Source organism: Sycon ciliatum, chromosome 12, assembly GCF_964019385.1.
Source record: "Sycon ciliatum chromosome 12, ocSycCili1.1, whole genome shotgun sequence".
Lineage (NCBI taxonomy): Eukaryota > Metazoa > Porifera > Calcarea > Leucosolenida > Sycettidae > Sycon > Sycon ciliatum.
In genome coordinates this window covers 12,624,799-12,633,803 of record NC_088654.1, presented here as the reverse complement: position 1 = coordinate 12,633,803, position 9,005 = coordinate 12,624,799, and the positions used below count along the sequence as shown (strand labels likewise).

The 9,005-nt window shown below is 45.1% G+C and overlaps 2 long non-coding RNA genes across 2 annotated transcripts; both read right to left on the bottom strand.

The window, feature by feature from the left end:
* Positions 1-2,418: 2,418 nt before the first annotated feature.
* On the bottom strand, positions 2,419-4,787 carry LOC135828289 (uncharacterized). The gene is made up of 3 exons (XR_010555616.1): positions 4,454-4,787; positions 3,514-3,572; positions 2,419-2,634 (listed from the first exon to the last, which is right to left on the bottom strand). It is a non-coding gene; the product is annotated as an uncharacterized LOC135828289 (long non-coding RNA).
* Positions 4,788-5,597: 810 nt separating this feature from the next.
* On the bottom strand, positions 5,598-8,065 carry LOC135828288 (uncharacterized). Its single transcript, XR_010555615.1, has 3 exons — positions 7,812-8,065; positions 7,201-7,290; positions 5,598-5,912 (listed from the first exon to the last, which is right to left on the bottom strand). It is a non-coding gene; the product is annotated as an uncharacterized LOC135828288 (long non-coding RNA).
* Between the last annotated feature and the right edge of the window lie 940 nt (positions 8,066-9,005).

The following is a 9,005-nucleotide window of genomic DNA, read 5'->3' as shown; positions in this document are numbered from 1 at the left end:
GATTGATGGCATCGACCTTTGTCGCTCAGACACTTGTAAGCACCTCGGTGTGCAGCTGACGTCGTTGCTGCAGTTTGATGCCCACTACGACACCATCCACACCTCTTTCTCTAGGAGAGTGCATCTGCTATGCTTCATGGCACGGTCTCTACCACCATCTGTAACATTATTGCTATACAAACAGTATGTTCGGCCTGCGTTAGAATATGCAATTCCGGTCTGGCATTGCCGCATGACTGCACAGCTACTTTCAGCATTGGATGTTCTGCAGGCTAAGGTATGCCGCGCCTTTTTGCGGAAGAAAGCGGTTCAGTTTGACACACATGTAACGAAGGAAAATCTGAATAAGTTATGTTTACTAGAGTCTTTGCATTATAGAAGGCAACACATCTCTCTTGTCCTCTTCAAGTACGTTAATGTCTATCCCCACTACTTATCTAACTTTGGTATACATATCACAACCAGTGCACGACGTCCCAATAAGCTGATATTGACAAACCATGGACAGCGCTGTTCAAATCTCTTTTTCCATAAATACAGCACCCTCTGGAATTGTCTGCCCCCTAAGATCACCTCCTTAACCAGTTTAAGCGAATTTAAGCAAGAACTGTACAAACAGTTTTACGAGCATTGGTTTCACTGCAGTGGAATTCCGTTGAATACGTAGCGTCACATCATATCGAAGCTTATCTCTGGCACATCTTTTTCATCATTTACATGTATTATCCCAGTTCTGCGAGCTTACAATCATAATTATGCTCAAGCGCAGAGCTCTGCCCTAGACTATTTCTTTTTCTCTTTCTTTGCTCACCTATTGCTCATTACTTCTTTTACAGATTTGGTATTATGGAAAGTTTGGAAACCCCCTTCGATAGGCGAAAGCCTTTGGGGAATCCATAAACAATAAAAATTACAAAACAATTACAAATTACATTTTGGGCAACCTTCTTCAGCATACTTGCCGTGATGTCACGCACTTCGTTGTGACGGATGGATGGAAAGGAAACCCTACCGTCGGACAGGAAAGTATATGGCAGGTAGTGAGCCTGGCACCACAGGAGCAATCTGGCGGCTGACGGTCTGGCAACCAATTGCACCGGAGCCCCGTCGCGGAATTCACCCTTAATAGGCCATTCACACGACGGGCAAACTTACTTTTATCGTACCGTTTACTCGGATACGATAAACTTGGACACATGCGCGTGCATGCAACTGATTTTTTATCTTGGCCGAGGCCCTTTTGCTCGCAATTATCTTTGCACGCCAGGAAAAGTGTCGGTTGTTGAAAGTCCGTACTGCAAATGCAGTGCTTGAACAAGGACAAGGGAAAATTCAAAATTGAACATTTCCCGGCATTTTCAAGAGGTCACTATGGATACATTGACGGTTGCGAATTTTTCCCAGCACCGTGTGAACTGGGTCACGGTTTGCCAGTGTCACACGAGTGCAAGTGTTAACACGTCGTGTGAATGGCCTATTACCAAGAGTCCATAAAAACTGTTTATGCACTCTTGCTATTACTGAGAGAGAGAGAGAAGCCATGACGTGCGAGGGGCCTACAGGTCAGCCAACTTGAATCACCCTTCTCAGAGGCAAGTTGGAAGACACACTGCTGGTCGGCATCAATGGTAGCAGCAAGAGTTATATAACATAAAAATACTCAATCTGCGGAAAGAACTGTTTCGTCCTTTGTGGACTCATAAACACATAAAAATACAAATATTACACAGCATGAATCAAACAAGTCTCTTTCGGCTGTTACTCCGAATTTCGTGTCAAAACACTTCATCAGACAGCATAGTCTTGTTTGATTCATTGCTGTGTAATATTAATTTTGTATTACTGGCTCTGTCCACTGGACATTGAGCACTGTCAGGAGCCTAGGGACTTTAGACAACTGAGTAACATAAACAATCAATGGTTATGTACTCTTGGTAGCAGGAATCATCGTGACGTCAGCCCGCAGTGCATTCCGAGATTGGGAGGTGGCAAGACGCTTCTGGGTGCGGATGGACACCAGTGCATCACCCAGAGACGGGTCCTGGCGGAGAATCCGTTGCACTAGGGAATCGGTTATGGCAAGGGACGACTGATGCTGCAAAGCCATAAAGTTGGGGACGACGAGGCCCAGGCCACCAAAACGGCAGGGCAAAGCGAGCAGAGTGCGTTCCATGTTACTAACCGGACGACTCAACACAGCCGGGATGAACTTGCAAGTGACTCCCTAATAATAACAACAGTAAGTGGCCATTTTTGGGGTTTCCATCTGCACATAATATACAGTAGAGACTGACGTCTTTGGCTGGAAGTACACATTGTAAATAAGTCGCTCACATGACTGTATCAAAGAAGGCCCTCCCGCCTGTCTGTGGAGTGATTTAAAAACATTTCAACATCGATACACCATGGCATGAAGGTGGTAACAGAGTTGTATAACTGTGTGCGGGGTTAAGAATGCATGAAAAGTACTAACAAAGAAGTACATGCAGTGTAAATCTAGATTGAAGAGATTGAACTTCGAAAAGTCCCCATAGAAGGTGTTGAACATTGTCCGGTTCAGCACGCTTTCTTGATCTTCTTTCACTCATTCATTTGTGAGACACTCGTACTCTGCTTACAAGTGTGACGTCATACCTACAAACCACAAGGTGCCAGAAAGAAGACAAAGATCATAATTATTAGGATGGTAGAATAGGTTGGATGAATCGCCGAAAAATGACAAATGTCCTGCATGGGTGGGTAGCGCCATGGGTAGATAATACTGGGTTATGTACCAATGGTGCAATCAAGAGTACATAACCCCGAGAGAGAGAGAGAGAGAGAGAGAGAGAGAGAGAGAGAGAGAGAGAGAGAGAGAGAGAGAGAGAGAGAGAGAGAGAGAGAGAGAGAGAGAGAGAGAGAGAGAGAGAGAGAGAGAGAGAGAGAGAGAGAGAGAGAGAGAGAGAGAGAGAGAGAGAGAGAGAGAGAGAGAGAGAGAGAGAGAGAGAGAGAGAGAGAGAGAGAGAGAGAGAGAAAGACAGAGACAGGCACACAGACAGAGACAGAAGGAGACAGAGAGAGACTTGAAATCTGGTTTTCCCCTAAACAAGAAGAAGGCCCAAGAGAGATTAGGGAGGTTAGTTTCCACGTAACGGAAAGGCGTACGTAGGTGGTCCACGTAAAGTGGATGAAGGGCACCCACGTTGCAATGTTGTGTTTAGTCACACAGAACAAACAAAAGCATGACGCGAAAGGCCCAAACCAAACCAAAGACGAAGCTACCCGGGCCTAAGAAGCTCATCCAATATTTTGATTTCGTGCTTCGGAAACTCAGTCTTCACCTGAGCACCCTCACAGCTCGCACAATGGGCTCCATTCTGCTTTTCACCCACGTTCTGGCGGAAAGTGGGTGAGCCTCCATACACGGTATGTCGTGAATCAGAAAACATCTGTACGTGGGTCACTGAGTATCACGTGGTACGCACACGTAAAGTACGCACGGATTACGTGGGAATAAACCTCCCTATTATTTACCTTAAATCCGCCATGAACATGATCCAGTCAGTCCTCCCGGAGGACAGACCAATCTCCACCTAGAGAAGAATTCAGAACAAAGGCAGAAATGAACTCGGATGGAGAGCTAAGGATTATATATTTATAAAAAGTAGAACGTTGAACGTAGAACATCAGTATCGTCGATAAGTGTCGTGCAATGTTATCGCATGAGCTGATTGTTTAATAACTGGTGGCGTTTGTGGACATTATAGTGTAACTTGTAGTTCCTTGGTCCTTTCTACTTTTTATAAAGGCAGACATAACAAGCAATAATGCAGAGATGATAATTGGAAAGGGATAGCATGAACATGTCACGACAAACCCATGCACAAATCCAGAGGATGCGTCAGATGGAGGAATAATACCAAGAGTCCAGAACGTGCACTCTTGAAAATAATGATTACAACAAGTTTGTTTTGTTTATTTACGGATTCTCTATAGGTAAATGGATGCCTATCATGGGAGTCTCACCAAACCAATAAAATAATGAATGGAGTATGTACGGAGTGCAAAAAAACTCAAAACCTTCACTGGGAGAAGACCATCTGCCACCCACTCTCTTCACATCGACCGGCGTTTCCACTGAATCTGGGGATTTTGTTATAACTAATGAATAGACTTTTGATGGTACAAATGGACTCTTGATGGCATAAATGGACTCTTGATGGCATAAAAAGGACTCTTGATGGACTCAGCCTATACTAGCGTGGAGGCAAGTACGGAGAGCTGCCTGTGACGTTTCATTTTTAAGGCAGAAAATCCGTAACAAAAGATGCATGTCCCTTTGGCCCTTCGCAAGTTCATGTAAAATAGAAGATCCCCCAGATAGGCGTTGGCCTTCGGGTAATCCTGAAATAAAGACTATTATGTTACCGTGTAGCATAACAAGTACTATAGTATGCACGTGACCTGCACTTACGTCCACAGAGAACCAAGTAGGACTGCTTTCCGTCAGTAGGTGAAAAGTGTGGCAGGTCCAGATAGGCGGCGAAAGCGAGCGTGCCACCCTCCAAGATGAACTGAGGGGGTTCAGCAACGTTACGCCTGACGGCGAGATGATGGCCTCTAGCGCTGTCGACGAATGAACGGATCAATGAGATCTTGGTGTAGGCTAGGCGGATCTCCTTCGCTGTGAACAGCGTCAGGTTGACCAGTGCACACGCTTCCCGTGCAAACTCATAGGTGACTGATGCCGATCCAAGATACCCGACAGTGTAGTCACCAATCGCACCGTCTTGTTTAGCTCCGATAAACCATTCACCTGCGAGGGGAGAAGCAAACGGAAGATGTTGAACGCGTGAGTGTGGATGCGAGCCAGTTGCAGCTCGTGTTGAAGACCAGCTACGTAGCGCATGTCGTGAGCTAGTGTACAAGAACCAGTGCTAAATGTGTTTTAAGGCTCATGGTGGTAGAGAGATAGTTCGCATCCACCGTCGTATATGTACATGTACAAGTATATAAAACCGGTATGAGACTAAGCTCTCAACCTCTGCACTGCAACAGTGAGCTCTCACATCACAGGGCAATGATCAATAGGAAAAGCAAATGTTCTGTTGATCCCCGCCGCACAAGATCTCTCTACGCTAAACCATTTCAAACTCTCATTCTCATTCTCCTCCTCGTTAGAATAGACATGAATATTTCATCCTTATTCCCCCTATGGCCGTAGCCATCATCACATTCGCTATCATCTTATTGGGGTTCCTGCCCGTTTGAAGTTGCGAATTCAAATAAAATCCAATAACACCAAACAACAAACATACTCATACGTGTACTCCTGCCCATCGCTGAATGGGATGATAACGGACAAGACACGTTAGATGGACATAGCAACTTGTGGATTACGCCATTCAACAGCTGACAAGGCTGATGAGTTGACCGCCACGAGGTTTAGCCTAGTCGACACCAATACCAACACACACACACACACACACACACACACACACACACACACACACACACACACAAACACACAAACACCACACACACACACACACACACACACACACACACACACACACACACACACAAAAACACCTTACCTGAGCAAGCTACATTGTACTTCGTGTTCTTGGTTGGTGTCGTTAATATGGGTTTGCCATTTGGGCGGAGAGTGTAAATCTGGTCGTTGCTCTCCCAGAAACTCATTTTTGCTGCTGCTCCGCTGTCAAGGAGACTCTGGTGCCTCGCATAAATGGAGCGAGCGCAGGTATAGTGCGGATCTTCGTGGAAATGTAAGGTGGAGAAACCTCGCTGTTTGCATAAATCTTCAGCTTCTTCGAATGATTTGGCCAACAATTCTTGTCCAGCGATGCGAGGGGCTGCATCCAAGACGAATGACTGGTTGATGGAGGATACCTTACATAATTTTATGCCACCTGGAAAAAAACCCAAGGCAAATCGACATACGGGTAAACAGCATGCGACTATGTGCACTCCCACTTCGATAACATAGGATGGGAAGGTTTTTGTCGATTCCAAAATAATGATATCAATTTGGCAATTCTTGAACTAGGATATTGAGCCAGTGCAAAATAGAAGAATAAATCACATGGGAACGAGTTAGGAAGCAACTATCCACGATTGTAACAAGATAACAAGCAGTATGTTGCTTTGCTGCTTCGAATGTAATTGGACCGCATTGTGAAGTTATACTGGTCTCTTCGACCTTCGTTGCCGTGAGACTAAGTTTGCGCCCATTTCCGTTGCATTTCTGATTGCGTATTATCTTTTTTACAGTCCGTGGATAGTTTTCTTCAAAGCCATTTACAAGGCACCGCACTGTACGCTATTATCGTAGAGGAGCTCTCTCTCTCTCTCTCTCTCTCTCTCTCTCTCTCTCTCTCTCTCTCTCTCTCTCTCTCTCTCTCTCTCTCTCTCTCTCTCTCTCTCTCTCTCTCTCTCTTGTATTTCCTATCCTTGACGAAGTCGGGAAGTCGTGGTTTTTCGTTGTCGAATTGTTGCTAAACTGTCGTACAGAATAGTGATGATTCCAAACCAACATTCCGTGGAACCCTACAATGAATCTTGTGTTTTCTCAATCGCGCTTCAGATGGGTTAGTTAGCGCTATCATGCATTTTTAGAACGACCCCAACTGCCCTTTTCTACAGTAACACCAATGTATACACCCTTGAACAACGCCCCAAAGACCGGTGTATTTGTGTTTCCCTGCCTGAATGGCCTAACTTGCTCTCTCCTACAAGACCGCTTTACTCTTCGTGCTCACGGTGCTCACACTGCTGCCATTACCCGTGGTCAGGTGTCTGCTGCGCTTGTTTTACCCCCTGCTAGCACACTATGGTTTCAGTGCAATTTCTTACGTAGGCGCTGACTGGTGGAATGCACTGCTACCTGCTTACCGCCTTTCTAATTCACCTGCTGAATTTAGATCATCCATCAAGACGTTCTTAGGGTTCCCTGTAAGAAGGCTACGACGCCTGTTGGGAATTCCCTAGTAAAATAGGAATAAAAATAATAAAAAAGCAGTGCTCAAGCTCGCAATCGTGTCCTGGAATGTCTCAGTGCTCCTTTTTAGGTTTGTGCTAAATTATACAAGACTGACTCGGTGTAGTTGGTTACTAGTTGGAATCCATGCCCCGCAGTTTTACTCCGAACAGGAAATAGGGAGTTTTCAGACCTTAAGACCAATACGCGAATGTACTTACTTGCGTCCACAATCTTCGTGCAGCCCTCTCCAGCCCAGCCGGAGTTGCAGACACACTTTCCATCGAATATGTGGCCATTGTCACACACCTCTGAAACGGTCACAATCACAAGCAAAGCAACATCAATTGGGCTCACCGATAACAGTATCTTGTTTAAGACCACGCCACCACTCCCCTTATTCATGGCTCACACATGACGAGTTTACGTGGCTCTAGTAAAAAATAAAATAAAAAAGACTGATGATAAAGTCCACCTTATTCGTAAGCAGGATTACATTACTGGTTATGCAATTAATACATGCTGCATGGCGAAGACTTGGTTGGGAATGTCTAGGAACCAAGTGCATTGAACACGCTCTGCTGTTTGTGCAAGCCGTGAAATAAAATATTGTAGTGTCTTTGTATAAAAGGCTGTCTTGTATAGAAGCCTGTTTTGAATACAAGCCTGATGCACTGTTAGCACACAAGCCTAGTTTAGTGTTGACATACATGGAGATACGTGGTTTGAATAGAAGCCTGACTTGAATAGAAGCCTAGCACTAATATCGGCTTATACGGCCGTAGGCCGCGTGACCTGCTTTTATAGGCAACATTACGGTAGTGGTACTCACGGAAGCAGAGAATCTGGTACTTGTTAAAGTGAACGTCCCACTTGTTCATGGAAGGTGAAGGAGTCAACATTCGTTTAGCACCCTCCAGCCAGTAAGGATACAAAGCCCCTGGGGTTCGAGAAGCCATTCTTCGAAAAGCTGGCCAGAGCTGTCGGAGTTCTTCTGTGGGTATATCGCTCTCCGACAGCACCCGCTGGCCTAAAAGGGTGCATGCCTGTACTGCCCTGTCGTAGGTAACCCGATGGAAATTGAAAGGAGTTGCGAAATGATACTTTCCGTGCTGCACCATATTCCAGCCAACTGTAAGAAGACAAAAAAGGCGAAAAGCATGTGCAACAAAAGAAAACAATTGAAATCATGCACAGTGGACTGGTCGAACTACCGGTAGCCATACTCAGGAAGGCCTGTGACTCTGTGTGTCTATGTGCGTGTGTGCGTCTTCGCGCGCGTGTGTGTGTGTGTGTGTGTGTGAAATTGTTGGGTACATATTTAGTGCATTTGCAGATTTACGTGGTTCCCTTGCGACGTGCGGATATATGGTCATGGTACACGGTACATGGTGTGTGTGTGTGTGTGTGCGTGTGTGCGTGTGTGTGTGTGTGTGTGTGTGTGTTTTCCAATCGAGAGGTTGCGGGTTCAATTCCCGACGATTATGGTCGCACACGTCTTTCTTCTCTTTCTCATTCTCCTAGCTCCTAGCTCTTCTTTCATTCTGCTGGGTGGTTACCAACAGCCTAGGCCTCGACCAAAAAAAATAATGCTTGCGCATATTTCCGCATATTTTGTGAGACAGTTCATATAGCATATTGAGCGACAAAGGGAATATTGGAATGGAGCCAGCATATAATTAAAATATTCTGAAGAAAATGAGGACAAAACATTTTTATTACGGACAAAATTCGTTCAGAAATGCCTTTTAAGGATGAATTTGGAATGGTTGAGGCGTTTGCTACATTTCCCCATGGATGAACACTATCACTACGGTTGCTGGGGACACACCCCAGCCATACTATTCGGCATGTGTTTTGATTTGCACCATAAGCATGATAGCCGTGAAGCCAATGAATATTCCAAGGTTGTAATTTTACTGAAATGATCGACACTTTCTGCTTATGTCGAGCATATTTTGGCATATCTTTTTGCATATCTTGCTAAGCCTTTGGCATATTATGGACGTTTTCCCTGATATGCTCT